Source organism: Neofelis nebulosa, chromosome 7 (assembly GCF_028018385.1).
Source record: "Neofelis nebulosa isolate mNeoNeb1 chromosome 7, mNeoNeb1.pri, whole genome shotgun sequence".
In the NCBI taxonomy this organism is placed as follows: domain Eukaryota; kingdom Metazoa; phylum Chordata; class Mammalia; order Carnivora; family Felidae; genus Neofelis; species Neofelis nebulosa.
The window spans coordinates 6,487,690-6,498,224 of NC_080788.1; positions in this window are offsets into that span (position 1 = coordinate 6,487,690).

Consider the following 10,535-nt stretch of genomic DNA (forward strand, 5'->3'; position numbering starts at 1 on the left):
CCCAGCTGTCCTGGCCCCCCCTGCCCATGCCGCTTTCTTTCTGGAGCTTCAGAAACCGCACTCCGACCGTCCACTCCTCCATAGTCCTGTGGCTCCTCCTTCGAGGCCATACCCCAAGTAGCAGAAAAACTGCCCTCTCAGCAACCCAGAAGAGCTGGGTCCCTGACCAGGCAGTAGCTGTCAACACAGCTACTGGCCAGGCCACACCCCTCACCCCTCAGGGTGCTGGGGCCAGTGTATGGGGCAGGATAGCCCAGGAAACAAACAGTTTACGTTGTAAAAGTCTCTTCTTATCATTAAAAACCTCTTGATTGGGTAGCAAAGCACCCAGAGCCTGGCTCTCGGGGTTCCTGAACACTTTTTGGAGACAAATGAGAGCAAAATATTTCCTCGAAACGAAAGAAATGTGCTTCAGTGGCTGGTGTGGGACTTTTCGCTGTTCTGAAAGACATCACTCTGGCGAGCCTCCTTGTTCACATGGATGCGAAGGCTCTTGCACACTTATATTCAGTAGTTCATGACCTCAGAACACCCCACTTCACATTGGGATGCCAAGGCCCCTCTCCAGAGAAATGCCCTATCCCCTATCCCCTCCCTCCAGCTCACGAAATGCACCTCCAACTCGATCTGGAGATGGAGAAAGGACCGTTACAGACCATAAAATACATTTATCCATGCAGTTATTTACCACTTCTTTCTTTCATAATTAAAAAAAAAATTTTTTTTTCAACGTTTTTTATTTATTTTTGGACAGAGAGAGACAGAGCATGAACGGGGGAGGGGCAGAGAGAGAGGGAGACACAGAATCGGAAACAGGCTCCAGGCTCCGAGCCATCAGCCCAGAGCCTGACGCGGGGCTCGAACTCATGGACCGCGAGATCGTGACCTGGCTGAAGTCGGACGCTTAACCGACTGCGCCACCCAGGCGCCCCAAAAAAAAAAATTTTTTTTTAATATTTTTATTCTTGAGAGAGAGAGAGCATGAGCAGAGAGAGAGGGAGACACAGAATCCGAAGCAGGCTCCAGGCTCCAAGCTGTCAGCACAGAGCCCCATGTGGGGCTCAAACTCACAAACCCTGAGGTCATGACCTAAGCTGAAGTCGCATGCTTTTTTTTCTTTTAATGTTTTATTTATATTTGACAGAGAGAGGGAGAGAGAGAGAGAGAGAGAGCACCCACGCAAGCAGGGGAGGGGCAGAGAGAGAGGGAGACACAGAATCCAAAGCAGGCTCCAGGCTCCGAGCTGTCAGCACAGAGCCCCATGTGGGGCTCGAACTCACAAACCCTGAGGTCATAACCTAAGCTGAAGTCATGTGCTGGATGCTTTTTTTTCTTTTCATGTTTTATTTATATTTGACAGAGAGAGAGAGAGAGAGAGAGAGAGAGAGAGAGCGCACCCACGCAAGCAGGGGAGGGGCAGAGAGAGAGGGAGACACAATCCAAAGCAGGCTCCAGGCTCCGAGCTGTCAGCACAGAGCCCCATGTGGGGCTCGAACTCACAAACCCTGAGGTCATGACCTAAGCTGAAGTCGGATGCTTTTTTTTCTTTTAATGTTTTATTTATATTTGACAGAGAGAGAGAGAGAGAGAGCACCCACGCAAGCAGGGGAGGGGCAGAGAGAGAGGGAGACACAGTCCAAAGCAGGCTCCAGGCTCCGAGATGCTTAACTGATGCTTAACTGGATGAGCCCGGGCGCCTCATCTTCCATAATTATTTAGGATCTTAATATCCAAAGGACTTCTGTGTCTGGAGACTAATAGCACTACAACTTGGGCTTTAATGCTCATTGCGTTGAGCATCATTTTCCTAAACATTTAAACACTTTGTACTTAATCAAAACTTATAGAATGCATACATCAAATTATTTTAAATATCCAAATGTCAGTTACAGACAAAATGTCAGGTTCTTTCAAACATTCCTAGAAAGCCTGAGTCAGTGGAAACGTCTGCACGTTTCACTGGCATCTTATTACAGACAGCAACCTCCAGGGGATCCCCCGTCTGCGAAGGGAGTGCTGAGGCTGCACATAGCGCAGGAAGGACCCTTCCCCTGCCCACCTCTCAATGTAGGAGACAGAACGCGAGCAGTACCATCAGAACGTCCTTTGCGGCATCTCTATTCCCGCCCTGGCCTGCCCCCAGGAACCACAATCTGGAATTTTGTGTTTACTATACCCTTGCTTTTCTTTATAGATTCCTTTCCTATGCATATATCTCACTCCAACAGTATTCAGTTTTGCATGCTTTGACCTTTAAGTGGAATTATATGTATTCTTCTGAGACTTGCTTTTTTTTTTCCGCTCAAAGTGAAGTTCCTGAGAGCCACCCATTTTCACTAGAAATTTTTTTTAAACATTTTTTTAAAAATCTTTATTTTTGAGAGTGAGAGAGAGAGAGAGAGAGAGAGAGGCAGAGCATGAACAGGGGAGGAACAGAGAGAGAAGGAGACAGAGAATCCGAAGCAGGCTCCAGGCTCTGAGCCGTCAGCACAGAGCCCGACGCGGGGCTCGAACCCACGAACTGCGAGATCATGACCTGAGCCGAACGAAGCTGGACGCTTAACCGGCTGAGCCACCCAGGCGCCCCAGAAATTTTTTTCTTGTACGACTATTGCTGTGGTCTGATTGTATCCCTCCCGCCAAATTCGTACGTTGAAACCCTACCCCCCAAAGATGAGAATATTAGGAGGTGGGGCCTTTGGGAGGTGATAGGGTCATGAGGGCTTCATGGGATTGGTGTCTTTGTAAAAGAGGCCCCAGAGAGCAACCTTGCCTCTTCTGCCGTGTGAGGACCCAGTAAGGCACCCCGGCTCTGAGCCAAGGAAAGGACCATCACCCAAATGTGACCATGCTGGAGCTATGGCCTTGAACTTCCAAGCCTCCAGAACTATAAGAAATAGATTCCGTTGTTTATAAGCTACCCAGGCTGTTTTCTGTGGTGTTTTGTTATAGCAGCCCAAATAGACAAGTACATTTTTATGTTTAATAAGTATATTTAAATATACCATAATTTAGTCATTTGTATTAGAATTGATTCAGTTATTTTTAAAATGTTTTAAATGTTTACTTATTTTTGAGACAGAGAGAGAGAGACAGGGCATGAACGGGGGAGGGGCAGAGAGAGAGAGGGAGACACAGAATTCAAAGCAGCTCCAGGCTCCAAGCCGTCAGCACAGAGCCCTCCGTGGGGCTTGAACCCACAAATCGTGAGATCATGACCTGAACTAAAGTTGGACGCTTAACCAACTGAGCCACCCAGGCGCCCCAGAATTGATTCAGTTTTAAGAGAGAAAGCCCTAAATAACAACGTGTATTAGTCAGCCTTTGCCATAACACACTGCACAATAAACTATCCTAAATAGTGTGGCTCACAACAACGTGCATTTATTCTTATGTTTGTGGGTCAGCAGGTCAACCGTGGTTCAGCTCATCCCTGTGGCTCTCCTAGTGACTCTGCTCCAGCCTGTGGATCATCTGCACTTGGCTTTGGGCTGTGCATGGGTTCAAATCTGTTCTAGGTGTGCTATTTCAGGAAGCCCGGGTAAGTAAGGGTCAGGGGCCATCTGGGGCATGCTCTCCCAACACAAATCACTGCCTTCTGCTTGCATCATATCTACTCATATTCCATTGGCCGAAGCATGTCACATAGCCAAGTCCACACCAGTGGGGAAGGGGAAGAGGGAGAGGAGCAAATATTTGCTGAACAATAGTACAACCCAGCACACCGTGGTTTAAATACGATAGTTTATTTCTCTCTCGTGTAAAAGCCCAGAGATGAGCGGTCCGGCACTGGACTGCACTCCCCAGTGGCCAGAATCCAGGCCTTTCTATCTTATTGTTCTGCTGTCAGTGATTTTCTTTCCTCAAGTCGTCTCACAGGCCAAGAAGGCTGCTTCTCCCCAGCCATCAACTCCATTTTCCAGCCACAGAAAAGAAACAAGGGGGATGGAGAAATTATACACATGACTTCTGCTTATAAGTAACTGAACAAAACATAGTCACACGGCCACATCTAGATGGAAAGGAGGCTGAGTCTTTATTCAGAGTCTTTATTCAGAGTGGCTATGCATCTCATTAAAAATCAGAGGGGGGCGCCTGGGTGGCTCAGTCGGTTAAGCGTCCGACTTCGGCTCAGGTCACGATCTCGCGGTCCGGGAGTTCGAGCCCCGCGTCGGGCTCTGTGCTGACTGCTCAGAGCCTGGAGCCTGTTTCGGATTCTGTGTCTCCCTCTCTCTCTGACCCTCCCCCGTTCAGGCTTTGTCTCTCCCTATCTCAAAAATAAATAAACGTTAAAAAAAAAAATTAAAAAAAAAAAAATCAGAGGCCTTAGGGGTACCTGGGTGGCTCAGTCCGTTAAGTGTCCGACTTCAGCTTAGGTCACAATCTCACAGCTCGTGAGTTTGAGCCCCGCGTTGGGCCCTGTGCTGACAGCTCAGAGCCTGGCACAGATTTTGTGTCTCCCTCTCTCTCTGCCCCTCCCATGCTCACATTCTGTCTCTCTCTCTCTCAAAAATAAACATTAAAAAAATTTTTTTTGTTTTAAATCAGAGGCCTTAAAAGGATGGAAACTGGACCCCAGGGGTGGGGGTGTCTGGGGTATGCAATCTCTGCCTCACCACTCTCCTGTCAACAGTCATTTGGCTTATTTCCATATTCTTTTTTTTTTAAGTAGGCTCCCTGCCCAACATGGGGCTTGAACTCATGACTCTGAGATCCAGGAGTCACATGCTCCACTGACTGAATCAGCCAGACGGCCCTCCATATTTCTACTATTCCATAATTTTGGCAATGAACATTCTTATGAGTTTCTTAGAGAATATGACTGAGTGGGACTGCTAAGCCATAAGGTACGTGTGTTTGCTAGATATTGCCAAATTTTCCTCCAACGTGTTTGTTCTGATTTATATTCTCACTACAAGTACATTGACCCTTGAACTACACGGGCTTGAACTGCACAGGTCCATGTATGCACAGATTTATTTTTGATAAGTACAGTTCAGTACTGTAAATGTACTTTCTCTTCCTTATGACTTCTTTAATAACCTTTTCTCTAGCTTGCTTTATTATAAGAATACAGTACATAATACATATGACGTCCGAAATTTGGGTCAACTGACCGATTATGTGATTAGTAAGTCTTCCGGTTAATAGTAGGCTGTTAATAGTTATGTTTCTGGGGACCCAAAACTTACCCATGGATTTCTGACTGGGCAGGGGGTCGGTGCCCCTAAGCCCCACCTTGTTCAAACGTCAACTGTAATTTGTTCTTACTCAACATTCTCACGAACATTTGATATTGTCTATGTTTACCATTTTTACAAATCGGTAGTGTGTAAAATAGCATCTCATTGTGCATTTAAGTCCCTGATTAGCAATGATACTGAACATCGTTTATTATGTTTATTGAGTATTTGTGACGTGTCCCTTCTGTGAAGTATCCGTCAAAAGTTTTGAGCAATTTTTTTTTAATTAAAAAAAAACTGAAGTGGACATACATTGAACAACCTTCTTTTTTTTTTTTAAGTTTATTTATTTATTTCTGAGAGAGAGAGAGAGAGAAAGAACAAGCAGGGAAAGGGCAGAGAGAGAGGGAGAGAGGGAGAGAGAGTCCCAAGCAGGCTCAAGGCTCTGAGCTGTCAGACTAGAGCCTGATGTGGGGCTCGAACCCATGAGCCATGAGCTCACTACCTGAGCCGAAGTCAGATGCTTAACAGACCAGGCCACCCGGGTATCCCAGAACAACCTTCTATTAGTAGTTTTTCTCACTGGTTTTTAGAGGGTTTTTTTTTTCATATTTTCTGGATAAACATTATAATTCTTTTCTTTTATGTTTTGTGATTTGGAGTTATGTGTTAAAAAACTCTTCCCTACAATGAAGTCAAGAAGATATTCCCCTGTATTTCCTTTGAATATTTCCATAGTTTTGCTTTTTACATTTAATTAATTTTGCTGTATGATTGAGGTAGGAATCCAATTTTCTTTCCTCCACACGGATAACTGATGGTCCTGTATATTTTTCTTAATTTCTTGAATTTTTAGTTTCTCCTCAGTGGAAGTGCACACTGTGAGAAGGTTAAGAGTGCCCCTCAGAAGTCAGCTGGGAGCTTCTGCCCTGCTGACGCCTGAACTTGAATGACGTTTCCTTGTTTCTTGTATCCAGATAGGGCTAAGAGACCAGGTTCTGGCTCACGTATAGCCTCGTTGGGCTTTCGTTCACTGATTCACCCGCTAGCCCTGCCACAGATCAAGTTTCCAAACACGTTCCGTTTGTCTGTTCCTGTGGGATGAACACATCATCTGAGTTACAGTAGTTTAAAGTATGTTTTCATATCTGGCTGGGCAGGCACCCCCACCCCACCCTTGGCCCTTCTGTAGGAATGTCTTTACAACTTCTGGCTCTTTGTTTTTCCATTTAAATAACAGAGCCAGGTTGTCAATTTCCACAAAAGAAATTTGCACAGACTTGACTTGTCTCAAGTGACTACAATTATTCTTTGCTCGGATGCTCAGATTGTCACAATTTGGCCCCATTAGTTGGGACCCTTTTTCCCTTCAGGTGTACAACAGACATTTTAAAGTCATCTGAGTTTTCTGCCCGCAAAAAAATGATCCCAGTTCTTGACCTAACGTGTGGAATCAACTACTTTGAATAGGAAATCATGACAGAGCCCAAGTTTGGACGCTGGGGCACAAATATCCAATTGTTCCATGTGCATATTGGCGACAGACAAAAACAAAAAACAAAAAACAACATTGCATATCCACTAGTAAGAGCTGGATAGAAGGTATATCTTTCCAAAGTCATGAATTTACATCAATAGTTTCAGTGAACTCTAACATCACAAAATTCGCTCAAATTTTTACTGTAAAAATTTTAATTTTATTTTCTTTAAGCTTAATAACTATTCTTATAATTATAACCCCGTACCTCCTTCTCTGAAACATGAGGTTTCGCCAATCATTACCAATCTTTGTTACATTTATGTGCATGAAGGTCCAAGTTTAGTCTCCAGCTTCTTCACATTCAGAGTCTGAATGAATCGTTTGGTTTTTTTTTAATGTTTATTTTTTAGAGGAGAGAGAAGGAGAGAGAGAGCGCGCGCGCAAGCGGGGTTGGGGCAGCGAGAGAGGGCAGGACAGAGGATCCAAAGAGGGCCCCAAGCTGTCTGCACAGAGCCCAACTCGGGGCTCAAACTCACAAACCACAAGATCATCACCGGAGCCGAAGTTTAATGCCCTACTGAGCTACCCAGTTGCCCCTAAATGAATTGTTTTGACCACTCTGGTAACAGGCTTCTCCGTATCATTTCAGCTCAGGACCCCAGCTGCTTTAGAATAGTTGGGACCAACAATATAATTCTACAGCATATCAGAGAAAGTGGGGGGGGGGGGTTCACCTACTTTTCCCAAATGCTTGAATTTTTATTACATTATTGCATATATCGAATTATATTTTGAATTATATATCGCAGAAAGTGCCACATCTTCTGGCAGCTTCTGACGGAGAGAGGCTTGGTACCTGAATGAAGAACGTTCATGACACGTTGACTAGCCTCTCTTCATCTTTGAAGAATCTAGGACACGGTGGCAGATGACGTCCTGTCTTTAGAGCTCTCCAAAGAAACGGATCCAACAGGTCTGTTGGTATATATATAAGTATATACCAATAGGAAATGTATATACACAGAGAGAGAGAGATTCATTATAAGGAATTAACGCACACAGTCATGGAGGCTGGCGAGTCCTAAGATCTACAGGGTGAGTCAGCAAGCTTGGGACCCAAGAGAGCCAATGGTTTGTTCAAGTGCAAGCCTGAAGGCCCGACTACCGGGAGAACCGATAGTATAGTTCTAGACCAATCCAAAAGCTGGCAGGCTCAGGACTCAGTTTGAATCTGAAGGTGGGATAAAAGCCAAAGCCTCAGTGCAAGAAAAGTCAGGCAGGAAAACTCTTATCTGGGACAGAGTCAGCCTTTTGGTTCTATTCGGGCCTTCACTTGATTGGACAAGGCCCACCCACATTGGGGAGGGCAATCTGCTTTACTCAAAGTTCACCAATTTATAGTTAATCTCACTCAAAAACACCCTCACAAAAACATCTAGAATAATGTTTTGCCAAATATCTGGGCACCCCACGGCCCAGTCAAGCCAATACATAAAAGGATGGGAACCATCACACTTCCCAACACCATGCAGACTCAGGTGCACATTCTAAGCCATCATAATCAGTCCGCCCCTTTGCCAGTGGTTACTTCCAGAGGGAAGCCCTCAGCTGTTTGGTACACGAGGTGTGAACCCTGCTCTTAGGGCTCCTAGGAAAAGCTCCCTTCATCCGAAGAGTGAAGAGCCTGCTCATGATACAGTGCTCTCTTCCTCCTCTGCATGTTTTATGGTTGAAGGTGATGATGGCCAGAGAAATGGATAAGCTTTGTCACGTTGCCACTGACTCAGCCTGCCCCAGAGCCCTCCTCCCTCTCATCCATCTCTCAGCTGAGATAAGAAACGGCCTTATTGTTCAAGCCACTTCAAGTTGTGGTGTGAGTTCCTTGAGGTCGAGGGCTTCCTAATATAGATCTACCCAAAGAGACTTGCCCCTCTCTGCAGCCTTTAATTACACTGCCTGTCTATGACAGGCAATCTTCTGTAGGCATAATAAATTAAATGTCACTGCTGCATCAGGGTTCAGTTTTTCTAACGACATTTAAAGTGACAAATATGTTTCTAGATTTTAATTAAAATTCAACCATGCATGGTGCTCTCAATGCAATCTATCCATCAGAGGTCACAGAGGTGAAGACACTCTCTCCTTGAGGTGGCACTTAGACACCTGTCACCTCTCCTGGTGCCAGGTTTCCCTTGGCAATGACTACAAGGTGTAACTCAATGTCACAAATGTTAAAATGTGAGAGAAATGCGAAACTTAGAACTGAAGAAGCATCTTTTTTGTTTGATGTGAGGAGGTAGACATTTCTACTGGGTTTCTTTTTCTGGGGGGCGGAGGTCAGGACTGAGAGAGGAAAACGGAGATGACCAAAGAAGGGACTCTGAGCTGAGGACGGGATCGCCCAGTCTGCAGATGGGGGACTTGACTCCTAAAGCATAAGATGCCACAAAGAGGATGCTCCTTTATTCTCCAGGTATGTCCTGTGCACCGCTCTGTCACTTTGTGCCCACGGCAGGAAACCATGAGCCACGGTGACCCATATTTCTGCTAATGCGAAAAGGTTTTCCTTCCTTTCTTCAATAACTGTTACCAGAAACCTCTACAGAGTGATGGTGCCAGGCCTTGGGCCAGGGACAAGAGACACAGAGGTAAATAAGGCACACTCCTTTCAAGGACCTCAGTGTCGCAGGTAAAGTGCACCAGCGACAATACGTGTATCATACGTGTGTGTGCAATAGATACGTATGTGCTTGTATATCGTAGGGCTAGAGTCTGGATGCGCATGTCCCCCCGCAAGTTCATACGTTGAAATCCTATCCCTCGAGGTGATGGTATTGATGGCGGGGCCTTTGGGAGCTGATCAGGTCATGAAAGCGGAGCCCTCGTGAATGGGGTCAATGTCCTTATAGGATACACCTCAGAGAGTTAGCTCAATCTCTTCTGCCATGTGATGTGTGCCCTCTGGGGCATCCAGGAAGTGGGCCCTCATCTGACACTGAATCTTCCAATGCCACGATCCTGGACTTCCCAGCCCCCAAGGCTTGAGAAATAAATTTTTGCCATTGATCAGCTGCCCAGTTTGGGGTATTTTGTTCTATTAACCTGAATGGACTAAAACACAGAGAATAAGAGTTGGAAGGGAACCCTCCAAGACATCGACTTCTCTTACCTGCCTCCTTCATATTTTGGAGTCTATTATTTTTTAAAAACTTTTAAAATGTGTATTTAAAAAATTTTTTTAATGTTTATTCTTTTTTTTTTTTTTTTTTTTTTTTTTTTGAGAGACAGAGAACGAGCAGGGGGAAGGGCAGAGAGAGGGAGACACAGAATCCGATGCAGGCTCCAGGCTTCGAGCTGTCATCACAGAGCCCCATGCGGGGCTCGAACTCACAAACTGTGAGATCATGACCTGAGCTGAAATCGGATGCTTAACCCAAGTGCCCCTGTTAATATAATTTTAACTGGCAGGTATTACAGAGATGGGAGGGAGACCAGGGAGGAGGCTCTGCAGGGGTCCAGGTGAGGGATAGTGGCGGCTTGGGTGGCCAGGGCGTAGAGGACAAAGGGTTTTGCCTGGACTGGAAGCTACAGAGGAGGGGAAGGAGGGGCTCAGTCCTGGACAAGAGAAGAGGAGGAGACAAGGACGGCTTGAGTGATGGGATGGATGGTGGGGGGCACACTGGAAGTGCTGTTTGGGGGCAGTGCCTCGGGTAGCACCTGCCCAGGTAGATGCAGGATGAACAACACCTCTGCAAGGTTCCCTTGAGCTGTTCGCTCAGCATAAGCTCCCTAACTGGAGAGGTTGGCTAAGAACCCCACAGCAAACCTCACCTCCCAGTGGCCTCTTTCAGGGGCAGCTGTCCATCCAGCAC